At 52.1% G+C, this 17632-nt stretch overlaps 1 protein-coding gene and 1 non-coding gene across 2 annotated transcripts in view; one reads left to right on the top strand and one right to left on the bottom strand.

Annotated features, from left to right (window-relative positions):
- The window catches only part of TRAF5 (TNF receptor associated factor 5), a 45909-nt gene extending 28651 nt beyond the window's left edge, over positions 1–17258 (bottom strand). The window contains exon 1 of the mRNA XM_070384733.1: positions 17181–17258. The gene's annotated coding sequence lies outside the window, so the exon portion shown is untranslated. The remainder of the gene's footprint in view (positions 1–17180) is intronic.
- Positions 2647–2719, top strand: TRNAG-CCC (transfer RNA glycine (anticodon CCC)). The gene has a single exon. It is a non-coding gene; the product is annotated as a tRNA-Gly (tRNA).
- Positions 17259–17632: the final 374 nt, after the last annotated feature.

The raw sequence follows: 17632 nt of genomic DNA, 5'->3' as shown, positions 1-17632 counted from the left end.
CTCCCCTGGGACCCTTGACTAAGCTCACTGCTTCTCCTCTACCCTTTCTGTTGCAATTTTCTCATGTCTCCATTTCATCCTCCAAACACATTTTCCTCCTCGCTTCACCCAATGCACCCTTTTGAATTCCTGGTTACACTGAAAGATCTCCCACTAAACACGGTCAATCAGTCACTTGTAAATCATGCTTTTGCTGAGAAACCACTACATGCAGACACTGATGGGGAAAAAGAAATGTAGCATGGGGCGGGGAGGAATCCTCACACCAGCACCACCACCTCATGGCAGGGAGCGGTCTCCAGGCTACTCAGCAACCAGCCCAGCAACACCAGCACCAGCCACCTTCTCCCCTCCCTTCCCCTCCCAACTCCAGAGCCGTCCCTTCAGACCCGTGTCCCTCCTCAGACCTCATCCACCCACTGCCCTCCCTCTGCTCTTGAACAAGCTGGGGGCCCAAATCACCCGGGTGTCGGGCCCTACTACGTAAGCGGTTTGGAAAAGCACGTTGTGTTCAGTTGGTGATCTAAACTCTAAACCATAACCACAGAATCAGACCTGCCACCTGGCCTCTCCCAACCTGGAGCCCTCTTGCCCTTTATGTGGCATTTGGCACTTCCTTCTCAGAACTCCCCTGGGGACACTGTATTTTTGCTTCCCCTCCCACCCCAGACCACACCTCCGGGTGGCTCCCTGCAGGGCTCACCCTCTGCCCTTAGTTCCTGCCACAACTCCCACCTCTCCTCATTTGAAAGGCTCCCCCATCCTCAGCCAGACTGTACTTCCGAGTGTGGGTGAGGGTCCCTGCTTCAGCGAGTCACTGGGCTACCATCTCAGACTTAGCTCTCTCTCTCTCCCTTCCTGATGGTCCTTTTCCTCCTAAAGACAGGCAGGCAGAGCACACGCTCTCAGAAAGTGATGGAGACTTCCAGCGGCCCCACAAGTGAAGTGACACGGGAGCTTGGGAACAAAGCCAAAGAATAGCAGTTCAGATTTTAGCGTGGGACTTCAAAGCATGTTGAAGTGAGGACTGGGACAGGTCCTACCCTCCATGGCCTAAGGGTTCTCTAAGGAAAGAGGAGAGACTGGGACCACGGCTCATCAGGCTACAGAACAGACATGCCAAGAAGGATCCAGAAACCCTGACCTGACCTTTCAGTGACTTTTAGCTACCAAAAGCCAACCTCATTTGAGCTGGGCCTCAGCTTCCCACAAAGCTCATGCACATCTGCCATTGTATTCAGTTCGTATCTCCAAAGCTGACCACAGACCAGTGACATTCTGTCAGCTGCCAAAAGCGCCCAGAGCTCTGGGAGAGTCTGTGGCTGGGGCATGAGTCAATGGCCTGGGAGAGGCAGACAGGCAATCCCCTGACCAGCGGCCTGGGGAGGAAGCAGATGGGACCAAATGTGGTCCTCTCGGCCCAGCTCCAGGGAGAGAAGCTTCCCGAGGCCCACCACCCCAGGTGCCCAGCCCACACATGGGCAGGCAGCCTAGAGTCCGCTCAGTTCAATGCTTGATGTCAGGCTATTGGGACCTATGGGCTTGATCAGGACGACAGAGAGGGGAAGTGGGTGGGGAGCCCGGAAAGGGGACCCAAGAGAAGAAGACAGAATCTGAAGAGTGGCTTCCCACAACTGAGCCAGTCAGCTGTGGAGGGTACTTAAGGGTTATCAGATGAACAAAAGTGTCACAGTTTTTCAGAAACAGCGAACCTGTCAAACCAAATGTCAGGAAGAAACATCAATACATAAAGGATGGTATAGAGGAACTGGTCTGGTTAAACAAGGCTTGTTGGGTTTCCTACAGTCTACACCCCTCTGGCAGCTCTTACGGTAATCAGTCGTAGGGGTTCCACAGTTTGATCTTTTTTTCAAGTTAATAATACCTTACCTGCACAAGGACTTTGCAGTTTGTACTTTCACAAACAAGATCACACCCCGTCCTCATACGAACCCCATGGGGGAAGTCACAGTCATGTTTCTGATGAAGTACTTGAGGCCCCAAGTTGTGAAGTACCTATGCCCCCAAATTACACAGCCAACATGTGATGCAGTGAGAATCTGAATCTAGGCTTTCTGCCTCCAAATCCAGTGCTGTTTACTTCATGTCATGGCTGGAAGAAAAGGTATCACATCCCAACTGGTACCAAAAAGGAGGTGTGGAATGACAGGCAGTGCAGCCTGATGGTTAGAGACCAGCTCTGGAACCAGACCACTGGGGTCCAACCTCTTCTGCCATTCACTTTCCTGTGTCACCTTTTCTTCATCTAGAAGATAGGACACAAAAGGCACCTGCCTTTAAGGCTAACTCTAATCCTGAGTTAGGATTAGATGTGTTGATCCACATAAATTACCAGCACACAGTGTCTGGCACAAAAATAAACATTTCGTATCCATGTCTGTCCATTCTTCACTCCTGGCCAGCATTTATTCAGTGCCTGCTGCATGCAGAGGTCTGACTCTCATTCTATTGTGGGAAAGGGTGCAGTGGGACAGGACCCCAAGTTCCTATTTCCAAGGGGTTTTCAATTCAGTGGGGAGCATACCTAGGTGCCAAGCACAGCAACAGTTTCCAGAGTGGCTCGGTCCCTGGATGCTCTGCTAAGAATGTGCCCTGGGGCATGATCAAAATGTTGGCTTGGGGAATTCCCTGGTGGTCCAGTGGCTAAGACTCCGTGCTCCCAATGCAGAAGGCCTGGGTTCGATCCCCAGTCAGGGAACTAGATCCCACATGCTACAACTAAGACCCAGCACAACCAAATAAATAAAATATTAAAAAAAAATACTGGCTTGGACAGAAACAGACCTTTGTTTTGGGGTCCCATTTGTTACAATAATTTGTTCTGTGTTTAATCGCTCAGTCATGTCCAACTCTTTGCAATACCACGGACTGTAGCCCACCAGGCTCCCCTGTCTACGGGGATTCTCCAGGCAAGAATAGGGTTGCCATGCCCTCCTCCAAGGAATCTTCCCAACCCAGGGATCAAGCCCAGGTCTCCCGCATTGCAGGCAGATTCTTTACTGTCTGAGCAGCCAGGGAAGCCCAAGAATACTGAAGTGGGATTCTCCAAGGGGAAATCCAGGGATTGAACCATCATCTCTTATGTCTCCTGCATCGGCAGGCAGGTTCTTTACCACTAGTGCCACCTAAGGAAATCCACAATAGTTTAGAGTGCCCTAATTAACATGTTTTAGAATCAGGATCCCTCCGTAGTACCCAGAAGTCTACCTTTTTGACAAGTTCCCGGGTTCGATTCTAGCCCATTACAGTGTGACATGTGCTGGCTTCCAGATCACCTTCTCCTCGCTGGCCATGCCTCACTGCCCCACCTCTCGGGCACCTGGCCTGGTGCTGTCCCCCTTCCATCTACACTGGTGCTCTTGTGAGCTCATCGGGGCTCAGATGTCATCTAAGGCCGACAATTTCCTGGTTCCTATCTGCAGGCTGGGTCCCCATCCTGAATATGAGTCATCCCGAATGCCTAGTCCAGAGCTCCACATTTATTCATTAAGCATCTCAAACGTGAGACGTCTGGCCTTCCTCCGTCCCCATCCAGCTGGCTCCTCCCACTACCTTCCCCCAGCTCAGTAAACGGGCACCACCAATCCCCCTGAAGCTTGGACCAAGAGCTGTGAAGTCATCCTTGGCTCCTCCCACTCTCCATCCCACAACACCAAATCCTATTGGCTGTTCCTCCAAACATACCTACCCATGTCTCATTACTGTCAGCATAACCATCCCGGTCTAAGTCACCGTCATCCTCACTGGATACAGCCCTTGTCCCCTGGCTGGTCTCTTCCTCTGCCTCTGTCCCTTCACAGTGTGTTCACAACCCAGCAGTCAGAGTCAGATATGTGTCCCTCCTCTGCCCCAAGGACCCCATCTTACTCAGGGTGTGAGCCGGTGTCCTCAGAGTTCTGTGACCTGGTCTCCATTCTCTGTCTCCATTTCCCAGGACACACTCCAGTCGCACGAGCCTGGCTCTCTCTTGAGTGGCAGATGCGCCTCCTGCGTGCTATCCCCCTGCTGGAACACTTGCACCCCCGACCCCTGAATAGCACATTCCTCACTTCCCTGCTCAAACATGAGCTCACAGGAGAGGACTTCGCAACCCACCTGGAATCATAACATCCCAGCAGCCCCCTAGCCTGCTGCATTCCTCCCCAAAGCACTTATTACCATGCAGCATGCCAGGTGCTTGCTCCTTTACTACCTTCCTGCCAGAATATAAGCTCTGTGAGGGCGGGAATGTTTCTTCTGCCTCCGGCAATGTTTCTTCTGCTTCTGAAGGTAAGCAATACTTAGAACAGGGCACATGCTGGGTGATCAGTAAGAACTCACGGGAAGACTGAACAACAGCCTCAAGAGTTTCTGGAGGAGGCAGGACAGGCTCTCTCCCACTGAGCGTGCTTCCCAGGGCCTGACACTCCGTTCTGAGTCCTGGCAGTCTACCGGTCACAGCTGGAGAAGGCAAAGCTGGCCGATGATGGGCACTTGGTGGGCAGTGGGGTAGTGGGCATGAGGAGGTGGGTGGAAGATTAGAGCCTCAACGGTGCTCCTTGGTCCCACCAGCATGAAGCAGCCCCTGGGTGGGCAGACAGGTACGTGGGAAGGAGGGAAAATGCTGAGAAGGACGTTCTTGTTTTTGTTTATTCAAAAAATAGGTATGGGGTCCTCACCGAGGCATCTCACAAGGTTCTAGAGATTCAAAATCACGTTGGCTCGAGTCCTTCACCAGAGACTTCTTTCAGGAGAACAGGTCACAGGGCTCTGGGCCAGCTTGCCTTTCAGCTCACTCTCTTGTTTCCAACATCTGTTGCAAACCTCTCTTCTCTCCACAGACCTTGATCACATCTCCCTCCATCTCACCGGGAAACTTCTCTTCCTACTGCACAGAAAACAGACGTCTTCCGACCAAAGCTACCTCCACTTCCTGCCACTGAGCAGAGCCTGCACACTCTGTCCCCCTGTGTGGGTGGAGGGGGGCTGCTCCACGGCCCACACACCCTCGCAGAGGCGGCGTCTGCACCAGGCTCTCCTCATGCCCGAGACTTCAGCCTCCTCCCTTCAGCCTCTCTTGTTCAGCTGCCTCCTTCCTTGGCACTCACACAAGCACAGGTCTCTTCTCAGAGGCAAGCCACCTTCCAAATTCCCACTCTCACATTTGCCTAAGAAGCTCGAGCTTGCCTTCTCCTCCCAGCCAAACCTCCTGACACCGCCCCCACCCACCCACCTCATGCAGTGGAGTGACCATCCCCACCGGCCTCTGGTCAAACCGATCCATCCAATCCTCAGCCCACTCGGGCCTGGCTTACACCCCCACCAAGCACCCCATGCTGCTCTCACCCAGGGCCCAGGGACTTCCGGGTCACTTAAGCCAGTAGTCAATTTCCCATCTTTATCTCAGCTGGCTTCCCAGCTACATCAGATATTAGTGACCCCAACCCCACCCTCACCCCAAATGCACACTTTAAAACACTTTCCCTTTAGCGTCCCCGAAACCACAGTGTCCTGCCATCAAAGATCACAAACAAACTAACCGCTCCCCAGTGTCCCCACTGCATCTGGACCCACATGGGCTACTGCCCACCTGGCGTCTCCTTTTCAGTGTTTCACAGGCACCCCAGCGCCAACACACCTAAAACGGTACTGATGTCTCCTCTCTGCAGGGCTCCGTCTCCATGAAGGGCCACTTTTTATCCTGCTGTAGTGGCCAGACAACTGGAATCATCCCTGGCAGCGCCTTCTCTCCTCCTCCAACACCCAGTTCACACCACCCTCCCATCTGCACCGGTCTCCTGCTATGGGCCTCCCCTCGTAAAGCGGGCCTACCCCACTCACTGCTCCCCGCCCCCCCACCCCAGGCATCCCCCACACAGCAGCCTGACGGGCCTTTGAAAAAGTCAAGGTGTTCTTACTCCCACAGACTTTCCACCGACTTCCATCACTCTCAGGTTCCAAACCCTTCATGGAGCTAACCACAGCCCCGCCCACTTCTCCGGGGCATCTCCCTCCCCACCCCTTATTCTCTAGCCTCTCTGGCTTTTTTTTTTTTTTTTTTGCCATTCCTCACAGGAGTGGAGACCCTTCTTTCCCCCAGCCCTCATCCTAAGACTGGTCTCCCTTCGTTCACGCTCTTGCCTCTGCTCTGGAAACATCCCTTCCCCAACCCCCACCTCTCACTGAACTCAAGTCATCCGAGCCCAGCTTAAGCCTCGCTATGCAGCGAAGCCTCACAGGCCCCTTCAGCCAGCTTGGCCCCCTTCTTCCTCAGCACAAACCCATCATCACACTGTACTTCTCCTTCATCGCACTTCTGAGTACACTCATTTTTAAGGTGATTATCTGTTCAATATCAGTCTGTATCCATACATGGAAAGCAGGGCTGGGACTGTGTCTCGAGCAAGCACTCGAATATCTGAGTAAATGAACAGCTGCCCCTTTGGGTGCCTGCAATGTGCTAGATACTGTGGCTAGCTGCTTCCTAGTTGCACGTACTCTGCACAGCAGCCCGGTGAAGGACAGGCACTACTTTCATGACTCGTGCTCACCTTTTACAGATCAGGTCTTGAAGCTCAGGGAGCTTGAAGAGCATGATCAGGTGACACAGCTGCTGACTGCCGGGCCAGGACTCGACCTCAGGCTTGTCTCCTATCAAAGCCATTGCACCACGCTTCCCTCCATGCCCTCCGTGGTCACTCACAGCCCTGGACATAGCAGGCGCTCAACCAAGCAGGGTGGATACCTACTAAGTCATCACACTTGATCCTCACAGTCACCCTGGAAATCTACAAACAAGAACTACGACTCTCCTTTTCCAAATAGGAAAATGAAGTTTGCGGGATCCAAAGGGTCACCTAGCAGTAGGTGGCCATGTTGGGCTCGAACCCAGGTCTTCTGGCCCCTCACGTAGGGGGATTCTCTCTGTAGCATAATTATAGTTAGGCACTGAGGTGGGATTAGTTAGGGACCGATGCTGAAGCTGAAACTCCAGAACTTTGGCCACCTAAAGCAAAGACCTGACTCCTTGGAAGAGACCCTGATGCTGGGAAATATTGAAGGCAGGAGGAGAAGTGGACAACGGAGGATGAGATGGTCAGATGGCATCACCTACTCAATGCACATGAATTTGAGTAAGCTTCGGGAGTTGGTGATGGACAGGGAAGCCTGGCATGCTACAGTCCATGGTATCACAAAGAGATGGACAAAACTGAGCGACTGAACTGACTGAGGTAGGATTATGCAGGGAAGCTGGGCAGGAAAGGGTTAAGATAGTAGGGCTGCAACTGCCACCCCTAGAGAGCCCTTGCATGATGTCTGGGAAGGTGGATTTGGGGTGGGCTGTCCCCATCCTGAGTTGCTCATGGTACCTAAACTGTGCAAACAATATGGTTTGGGTTGAACATCTGCTGTTTTTGTTGCTGTGTTTTTTGTTTTTGTTTTTTTTTTTTTTTTTTTTTCCTGGAAGTCTGGGATTTTCAGTGTATGCTATGCAGAAGGTGCCTATATGACCAGTCTCCAGTAAAAACCCTCGATGCTGAGTCTCCAATGAGCTTTCCCAATAGATGACATTTCACAGGTGTTACCACAATTCACAGTCCAGGATGAATCAAGCACGTCCTGTGTGACTTCACCGGGGGAGGACACTTGGAAGCATGCACCTAGTCTCCTCCAGACTTTGTCCCAGGTGCCTTTTCCCTCTGCTGATTTTGTTTTGTATCCTTTCAATGTGAAAAGCCTTAGCTGTATGACTATTCACTGAATCCTGTGAGTCCTCCTATTATATTATTGAACCTGGGCATGGTCTTGGGGCCAGCCTTTCTAATGAGAAACTAATTTTGAGTTTTCTTTGAAAAGAGTGAAAGAGGCATGAAATAGTAGATTAAAACAGGAGGCATTCCAGGCAGGAGAAATGATATGAAGAAAGTTAGGAACAGATAAGTCAAGTATAGAAGGCTATCAACTACAAACAGGTGCTTGCCAAGGGCATTTGCCATCTACTACTGCGGAGTCTGAACCTTGTGCTGCTGCAGCTGTTGACCTTCACCACACCCTGAAGGCAGATCAGGGTGGAGAGTGAAGAGCTCTGTGCTCCAGGGAAACTGGTGGAACAGATCTTTGGTTACTGTTCAGTCTCTAAGTCCCATCTAACTCTTTGTGACCCCGTGGACTGTCGCATGCCAGGGTTCCCTGTCCTTCACTATCTCCCAGAGTTGGCTCAAATTTGTATCTTTTGAGTCGGTGATGCTATCTAACCATCTCATCTTCTGCCACCCCCTCCTCTTGCACTCAATCTTTCCCAGCATCAGGGTCTTTTCCAATGAGTCAGTTCTTCACATCAGGTGGCCACAGTATTGGAGTTTCAGCTTCAATATCAATCCTTCCAATGAATATTCAGGGTTGATTTTCTTTAGGATTGACTGATTTGATCTCTTTGTTGTCCAAGGGACTCTCAAGTGTCTTCACCAGCACCACAATTTGAAAGCATCAATTCTTTGGTGCTCAGCCTTCTTTATGGTCCAACTCTCACATCTGTACATGATAACTGGAAAAACCATACCTTTGACTAGATGGACCTTTGTTGGCAAAGTGATGACTTTGGTTTTTAATACATTATCTACGTTTGTCATAGCTTTCCTTCCAAGGAGCAACTGTCTTTTAATTTTGTGGCTGCAGCCTCTGTCTGCAGTGATTTTGGAGCCCGAAAATAAAGTCTGTCCCTGTTTGCACTGTTTTCCCTTCTATTTGCCATGAAGTGATGGGACCAGATGTCATGATCTTAGTTTTTTTTTTATTGAGTTTTAAGCCAGTTTTTTCACCCTCCTTTCTCACCTTCATCAAGAGGAACTAAAGTTCCTCTTCTCTTTCTACCATTAGAGTGGTATCATCTGCATATCTGAGGTTATTGATATCTCTCCTGGCAATCTTCAGCTTGCCAGCTTGTGATTCATCCAGCCCGGCATTTCGCGTGATGTACTCTGCATATAAATTAAATAAACAGGGTGACAATATACAGCCTTGACGTACTCCTTTCCCAATTTGGAACCAGTCCGTTTGTCCCATGTCCGGATCTAACTGTTGCTTCTTGACCTACGTTCAGGAGGCAAGTAAGGTGGTTTGGTATTCCCATCACTTTAAGAATTTTCCACAGTTTGTTGTGATCCACACAGTCAAAGGCTTTAGTGTAGTCAATGAAGCAGAAGTACATATTTTTCTGGGAATCCCTTGCTATCTACAATTCAACAAATGTTTGCAATTTGATCTCTGGTTCCTCTGCCTTTTCTAAACCCAGCTTGTATATCTAGAAGTTCTCTGTTCACATACTGTTGAAACCTAGCTTGAAGGATTTTGAGCATAACCTTACTAGCATGCAAAATGAGAGCAACTGTATGATACTTTGAACGTTCTTTGGCATTGCCCTTCTTTGGAATTGGGATGAAAACCGACCTTTTCCAGTCTTGTGGCCACTGCTGACTATTCCAAATTTGCTGGCATATTGAGTGCAGTATTTCAACAGACTCATCTTTTAGGAGTTTAAATAGCTCAGCTGGAATTCCATCACCTCCACTAGCTTTGTTTGTAGTAATGCTTCCTAAAGCCCACTTGACTTCACACTCCAGGACATCTGGCTCTAAGTGAGTGATCACACCATTGTGGTTTTTCTGGTCATTAAGACCTTTTTCATATAGTTTTTCTGTGTATTCTTGCCACCTCTTCTTAATCTCTTCTGCTTATGTTAGGTTCTTATCATCTCTGTCCTTTATTGTGCCCATCCTTACATGAAATGTTCCCTTGATATCTCCAATTTTCTTGAAGACATCTCGAGTCTTTCCCATTCTATTGTTTTCCTCTGTTTCTTTGTATTGTTCATTTGTGAAGGCTTTCTTATCTCTTCTTCCTATTGTCTGGAACTCTGCATTCAGTTGGGTATATCTTTCCCTTTCTCCCTTGCTTTTTGCTTCTCTTCTTTTCTCAGCTATTTGTAAAGCCTCCTCAGACAACCACTTTGCCTTCTTGCATTTCTTTTTCTTTGGGATGGTTTTGGGAACAGGTCTTTAGATAGTTAGATATTTTCAGGAACTGATTTCATAATCCCAAATCCTTGCCTCTTTTCATATCTAGAAAAGCACTAAATCCCTTCATGATGACAACTCCTTGTGACTAGCAGAAAGCCTCTTGTAAAGCAAACATTTGATTGCATTGAACTTCCCCTTCACCAAAATCTTATATATTGACCTTCCCCCACTACCTCTTTGCAGCAGTCTCTCAGAACTATCTGAGGTGCTGTCTCCCAGGCTGCAGTCCTCAATTTGCCCCAAATAAAAGGGAAGTCACAACTCTCAGCTTGTGCATCTTTTTTTTTTAGTCGACAAGGCCTTGCAGCTGTTCAACCCAGCATAACCAGAGTTGATGTAACCCAGCAATATAGTCACAAGGTGGACGAGATAGGGGCTATAGAAGTCACACTTGTTAGACAGATCCAGTGTCAGTCAGTGAACCACTGAACTCACATATATGGAATTTTTGTCAGCATCGAGGAAAAATTGAAAGAATGTACCATCTGCCCATCCAAAGCAAAGACATGGCACTGGACATTTCAGAGGAAGGTCTGTGGGAATGCTATGGAGAGGTTGAAGCAAAGCCCAAATTACTGGGTGTTTTTCTATAACAACTAGCTCAATATCAATTCATTCTAGAATAATCTACTTTCCATCCATTAAGAACAACTATTCACCTGGCTCCCCAGGTGGCTTGGTGGTAAAGAATCTGCCTGCCAATGCAGCAGATGTAGGAAATGGAGACAAGGGTTTGATCCCTGGGTTGGGAAGATCCTCAGGAGGAGGAAATGGCAACTGACTCGAGTATTCTTGCCTGAGAAATCCCATGGAGAGAGGAGCCTGGAGGGCTACAGTTCATGGGGTCGCAAAGAGTCAGACCCACTGAGCACACACACATTCCTTCCTTCCTATGTCCTGCAGAGACGCCTTTGCCCACAGCCCAGTATTCCTCAGCCTCCTCCCAACTCTCCGTCCTCCCATTCCTCAGGAGGGGCTTCCTGGAATGATCCCACCAGCTTGGTCATTTCTTTTACTCTGCATCTACTTAGCAGCATTCAAGCCTCCACTTTTTTGCCTTTAACCCAGGGAAGCATGGGACGTTATCTTAGGTTGTATCAGAGATACCTGCCCAGTCTCTTCCTCAGAGTCCCCACATCCTGAAGGCAAAAGACAGACTTTCATGACTGGTTCAGCTTAACTCCATGCCCACCCCCACCTCCATCCGCCAGCATCAAGGGCTCCTCTAATGGAGGCTCAGGGCACAGGTGGGGCTGTCCCGAGCCATCCGCTTAGGAAGGGAGCACAGAGAGGGCTCTGGCTGGCAGTTTGGCCCCAAGTCGACTCACTCCTCATTCTGCTGTGACCTCACAGTTGATTCCACCGAAGTGACGGCTCTGTTTCTGGTGACCAAGCCAGTGCCTGTATTTGGCTTCCCAAGTCCATTTTCTCTTCTGCTGGGTCCCCGTGCTGCCTCACTGCCCAGCACCACTATTCCTCCAAGGTTGCACTGCTCTGCCCACGAGTCTTTCTCAAGGACTGGAAATCTCCCTTTGACACCCACCCCTGGAGCTGGGCCTCCTTTTATCTGGGATTGGTAGCCCCCCTCTCTGCCCTCTGCCTGCTGTGGGCTCAGCACAGCTTATCCGCACCATGCCCTGCACTGTGCCAGTTCACCTACTCTGGCCCTTGAGGTTGGCCTGGTCTAGAGATTGCAGAGTGGAAGCAATAGGCTAGTTTAAATGATGGTCTACCCTGGTATGTGGCAGGTCTTGTGCTTGTCTGTTTTTAATTTAAATTTGAATGCTTTCAGGCTAGACAAACATTTTCCACCTCCCCAGAGACCCCACAAATCCCTATGCTGTCAAAAACATAAAAGAAGAAAGCCAGCTTTGTTGAATACTTGCCAGACACTAGGCTCTGTGTATATAATTGGCTCGTTTAATCCTTCCAGCAACCCCAAGTGGGTGACATTACTATCTCTGTTTACCTGTGGGAATACAGAAACTCATGGAAGTTGGGCAACTTGCCCCAACCATACAACAACAACTGGAAAGTCATAAATAACAGATCTGAAGTCCACACTATTTCTACCACGCCATGAGTGGAAGGAGTAGGTCTTGATTAGACTCTGCAGTAAGGAGGTCCCCCCGCAGCAGTGTGGAGAGAAGCAGGGAAGTGAGTGAACAGACAGCTCAGGGAGTACAGGAAGGAGGGGGCTGGACGGGGGAACTCAGGCAGCAGCCCCGGGGAAAGACAGCAGGTCAGGACCAGCTGGAGACGGGGCAGAGAAGATGAGGGTGCAGCAGGGATGTCTGTCAGGCTCAGGGAAAACGCGGGGGAAGGGGGCTTGGGTGAGTGTCTAAGGGGCTCCTATGAAAGTGAAAGTCGCTCAGTCGTGTCCGACTCTTTGTGACCCCATGGACTACACGGTCCGTGGAATTCTCCAGGCCAGAATACCGGAGTGGGGAGCCTTTCCCTTCTCCAGGGGATCTTCCCAACCCAGGGATCGAACCCAGATCTCCCACATTGCGGGCAGATTCTTTACCAGCTGAGCCACAAGGGAAGCCCAAGGGGCTCCTGAAACATCACAAATCGAACTGGCCAAGAAGAGAGCTGGTTGAGAGGCAGAGACTTGATCAGCCTTTGCCTAGGAGTGCTGGTTAACCTTGGCTGCACCGCAGGGCTCCAGGGGAGCCTGAAGACACAGCCCTAGCCCCGCTCAGGGCGGGAAGAGGACGAGGAGCTCCAGGTCAAGGAAGGAAACATCAGTGGGGACGGTGTGGCCCCCTTCCAGGAGCCGAGCAGCAGCTGCAGAGCAGGCTGGCGACTGAGGATTAGCAGCCCTGGAAGCCTGCAAAGGGCAACACGGGCAGAGGGGCAGGTGCATGGAGCCGACGAGGAAGAGAACGCCAAGGGCAAGGGCGAGTGCCAGCTGCTCTTTCCAGAATCTGGTCGGTGAAAGGGCGAGGAAGCTGGGGTCTTGTTTAACAGAGACGGAGCATGTGGTGGAGGGGAAGGAGTCAGTGGCCAGGGAATTATGAAGGGAATGGGTCTGTCTCCAAGAGAGGAGAGGGCGGGATCGGGGGTGTAGATGGAGAAGGTGCTCTCCCACTGGTCAAGAGAGCTCCTTTTCCTTGAGAGAGAGAAAAGCTGCAGAGGAAACCTCGGGGATGCTCTGGCTTGGAGAGGAGAGGTGATGATGGAGCGCGGGTCAAGGAAAAAGGTGTGAGGCTCTCCTGGAAGGAAGTGAGCTGGGTACTCCTTCCTGCAAACACGAACCCTGGGGCGGGGCGCTCCTCGGGCTCCCTCAGTCACCCCGGGGCCACAGGACTTGCGCCAACACTTGGCTGCATCTGCTCTCTCTACAGCCCCGTCCCCGCCTGTAGGTACCACTGCCTGCCTCCAGGTGCCAATGGGCAGAAAGGACTTATCACTGCCACCGCAAAGGGACTTTGAATTTTTCTATGAGGACCGCTGAGTGTTTTCACTTTTATTTTCCCCCTGCCCCTCCAGCCCACTTCCTCACAAGACAGGGCCTGCTGGGGACCCAAGGGGAACGGCTGCTGTCTGGCCCTCCAAATGCAGTTTCGCTCTGAGCAAAGCAGCAAACTCTGTAGCCTGGCTCTATCCTCAGCAGCCCTGGGGGTGACTTCTGCCCTGCAGCTTGTTCCCTGACACACACACACACACACACACACACACATGCACACACACACCCTACCTACAACACTACTGGGGTGACAGCTCCTGCCCCAGAGGAACGTCGGGAAAAGTCACCATCTGAACAGGCATCGCTATTCAGAGGAGGCCTCAGCCGCTGCCCTCCTCTCCCTGGTCTCCTGACTCTCATTAAAGAACCCGGATGGGTGACAGAGGTGTCAGGCAACCTTTGATGAACGCCCTTCGGGTCCCCCCACCCTCCTGCCCAGAATCCTGGTTTCCTCTAGCCACAAAACTATCAGAGCTCATGAACTCGAGTCAGAAGACATGCGCTGAGGTCCTGGCCACTCCCCACGCGCTGTGAGATATTTGAAGTCATGTCTGAGCCCAGCTTGCAGCCCACTAACATGCAAGAACAGCAGCTGCCTCTCCCTGCTCTCAGGGAGGCAGTGAGACGTTCAGCAGATGAGACAGCTGTTTGTCAACTGAACGGTGCTATGCTGACTTTGGGGTGCAGATGAGTCCTGCTGGCAGCACAGTGTCTCCAGAGCCCCACCCAGGATGCGTTTCCCAACCATCGGGCCCCGGCAGCTCGAAGCCCAAGGGAGACACACTTCCAGTGAATTCAACACCAGCATCTGTTTAGTCCTCCTCCGTGCCAGACGCCAGGCTACAAACAAGACCAGATACCCTGATTCTCACCCTGAGTTTGCTAGCGGAGGTGGAACTATCACAGGAGGTGTCTGTTCATGCTGTGGCCAGAGTATCCAGGAGAACTTGCTCTGTGTTACTGGGAACAGATCATCCAGGCATGATCAGAGTCTGAGTCCGCTTGTTAGTTGCTCGGTCATGTCTGACTCCTTGCCTGCCAGGCTCCTCTGTCCCTGGGATTCTCCAGGCAAGAATACTGGAGTGGGTTGCCATTCCCTTCTCCAGAATATCTTCCGAAACCAGAGATTGAACCTGAACCTCCTACACTGCAGGCAGATTCTTTGCCATCTGAGCCAACAGGGAAGCCCTGGTGGCCCAGCAGTAAAGAATCCACCTACAATGCAGGAGACTTGGGTAGATGTGGGTTTGATCCCTGGGTTGGGAAGATCCTCTGGAGGAGGAAATGGCTACTCACTCCAGTATCTTGCCTGGAGAATCCCATGGACAGAGGAGCCTGGCGGGCTACAGTCCATAGGCTATAATTGCAAAGAGTCGGAGGCAACCAAGCATGGCAGGCATGCAGGCACCTCCCCTCGTCACCCCTCGCTGAGCTTGAGGTGGGTGGATGTAGCTCTGAGAAACCAAGGTGAGGGGCCTGGGTCAGAGGAACCACAGTCCTTGGAGACCCAGGCCTGGCCCAGCAGTGGTGTCCAAAGGGTTATTTCACTCTCAGTGCTTCCCCCTCCCCATCTGGGCCATGTGGACAATAATCCTGCTTTGGCCTGACTCTCAAGGGTATCGTGGAGGACAAAATGTCCAGAGTAATGGGAAAAATGCTTTGAAAGGGGAAGGGCTTTATGAACAAGGCTTTAATATTTTCTTCTTCAGGGTCCTCTCCAGTAAAGCTGAGATAATCACAGGCGGTCTGTTTCCCAGGCTAGCCTGATGGGACTGACTCAGAGACATCCAGCCCCCTCTGTCTGCATTTATTCCAGTGGCGACAGCAAGTACTTCCAGTGGATGGGACCCCATCGCCTTTCCATAGTTTTTCCACTACTCTGCCACCCAGGGCAGGTGGATGATGCTTGTGGATCAATGGAAACCCTGCTTGTCCTCAGACCTCAGCCCAGAGGACCCGAGAAAGTCTCCCCCTCCACCACCACCCCTCTGGCGGGGCTTCCACAGTTTGGCTCAGACAGAAGGCTTTCTTCTCCCAGTGTCCAGAACCCAGGGAGAGAGAGATTCCAGCATCTGAGGGTCAGCCCATTCCACTGAGTCCAAAACAAGAACCAAAACAGCAACAACAACAACCTTGATAAATAAAGGTCGGACATTTTCTGCCTCCAACGCACCTTCATCTCTTCTGCAGCAACGTCTGTCTCTCTTGTTTAAATTGAAGTTGGAGGTGAGAGTGTTCAGATGATAAGGTTTTCACCCAAACCATCAATCGCGCTAACACCCCTGTCTTCAGCTGTCTGTGGGGAAGGCAAGGCAGGCAGCTGCATGCTCCATTTGAGAGGTTCTAGCCCAGGCTTTCCCTGCCTAAAATTATCTCACCCACCTCCGCCAGAACTGTTCTATACCCAGAAGCACTTAAACCAATTTTCATTTTATGTCTCCTTTTAAAATGCAAGTATCTCTGAAAGAAGGAAAGTATTCCACTGGCCCTTCCCCATTTCTCACCCAGAACTGGTGCCCAATAAATATTTACTGAATTCAGTTGGTTACTAGAGGCCTGTCCGGAAGGGACACGGGTCAGAGCCCGGGGCTGTGGAGGGTGGGGTGCGCAGGGGACAGTCCCCGCCGGGAGCCACGCCTCCTTTCACCAACCCCACCGCGAGCGCATAGCAGCCCTGCCTGTCACTGCGAGGTAACCGACTTCTGATGAAAGTAAATCTGAAATAGCCAAATATGGAAACTCTGCAGGAGGGGGCAGAAACAGCCCAGAATGTCAGAGGAGACGCCCGGGGGTTAGTAGCAAGAGCAGTGGCCCCAGAATTCACTGAGAATTCTCAGAACTGCCAAAACCCTGCAGAGCAGTAACAAGGGCGAGGCCATCTGCTGTGGAGACCCCAGTTTCCACCAATTCTCTGGGTGTTCTCTGGGCAGCTCGTTCCTACCTGAGTCTTGGGTTCCTGCAAGACCCCTTTGAGCTCTCCTTGGCTGGGGGTGAGGGAGGTTCTAAATAAGGACGCCCAATCGAACGGCTTCCCTGAGGTTCCATGCATGCCAGTATTTAAGCTTTATTCTAGAATATTCTGGCTGGAAAGTCCTGCAAAAGTGGAAAGAGGGGATGCCTCACGGCGCGATGGGGGAAGACAGGGGTTTGCAGGCGCGCGTGCCAGACGCGCCTAAAGTCCTTCCCCGGCCCGCACACCCCGACCTGCCTCTGGTCCGCGGAGTGGACACCCTCGCCCTGGAGGCGCTCCCCAGCTCGGGACCCCCAGTCTCCATTCTCGGAATACCCCTTCTCTGCTCAGAAAACTCGCTCCGGGGCCCGGAACCCAACCGCCCCCCGCCCATACACACCGCACCCACTCGCCCGCATCAGGGGACACCTGTCCCGCCGGCTTCTCCCGACCCGGGGTCCGGGCCCCGGGGCCTCCTCGCGTGCACCCCACCCTCCCACCCCCGGCCGTCGGGGACTCGCCGGCCGCGAGCGGGGGACAGGCGGCCGGGCCGGGCTGCGGGGAGGCAGCTGCGGGGCTCCTGCCGCCGACGTGTTTTCGGTTTCAAAGTCAACGCGACGCGCTGAGAAGCGGTGCTCGGTGCGCTCCCTCCGGCCCCACGCGGCGACCCACCCGGACTCACCTGGGCTCGGCGCGCTGGCGCTCGCAGGACGCCTGGCTGCTCCGAGGCAGCGTCTGCGAAGCAGGGGCTCGGCTCTCAGCCGCGGGGCCCCGCCCGCCGAGGGAGGGGGGCGGGCCCGGCCCCGGAGAGGCGGGGCCTGGGGGGCCAGGGAGCGAGCGCGGGGAGGGGCGCCGGGCCCTCAGAGAGGGCGGACGCCCCGGCAGGTGCTGGGCGGGATGCTGAGAGACAGGTAGAAAACCGGGCAGTTGGAGACCTAACCGACCCTCCCTCGAATCTCGAGTATCATCGCTGATTTCCCTGGGTGCATTTGAACTGTACCCTTCTTACCCTTCAATCAGGGACACCTAGGCTCAGCCAGCCCTTTCATATTTTGACGCAATGGCAACCCACTCCAGTACTCTTGCCTGGAAAATTCCATGGAGGGAGGAGCCCTGTAGGCTGTAGCCCATGGG

Source organism: Bos mutus, chromosome 16, assembly GCF_027580195.1.
Source record: "Bos mutus isolate GX-2022 chromosome 16, NWIPB_WYAK_1.1, whole genome shotgun sequence".
Lineage (NCBI taxonomy): Eukaryota > Metazoa > Chordata > Mammalia > Artiodactyla > Bovidae > Bos > Bos mutus.
The sequence above is the reverse complement of the archived record's forward strand: the minus strand, read 5'-3'. Positions and strand labels throughout refer to the sequence as shown.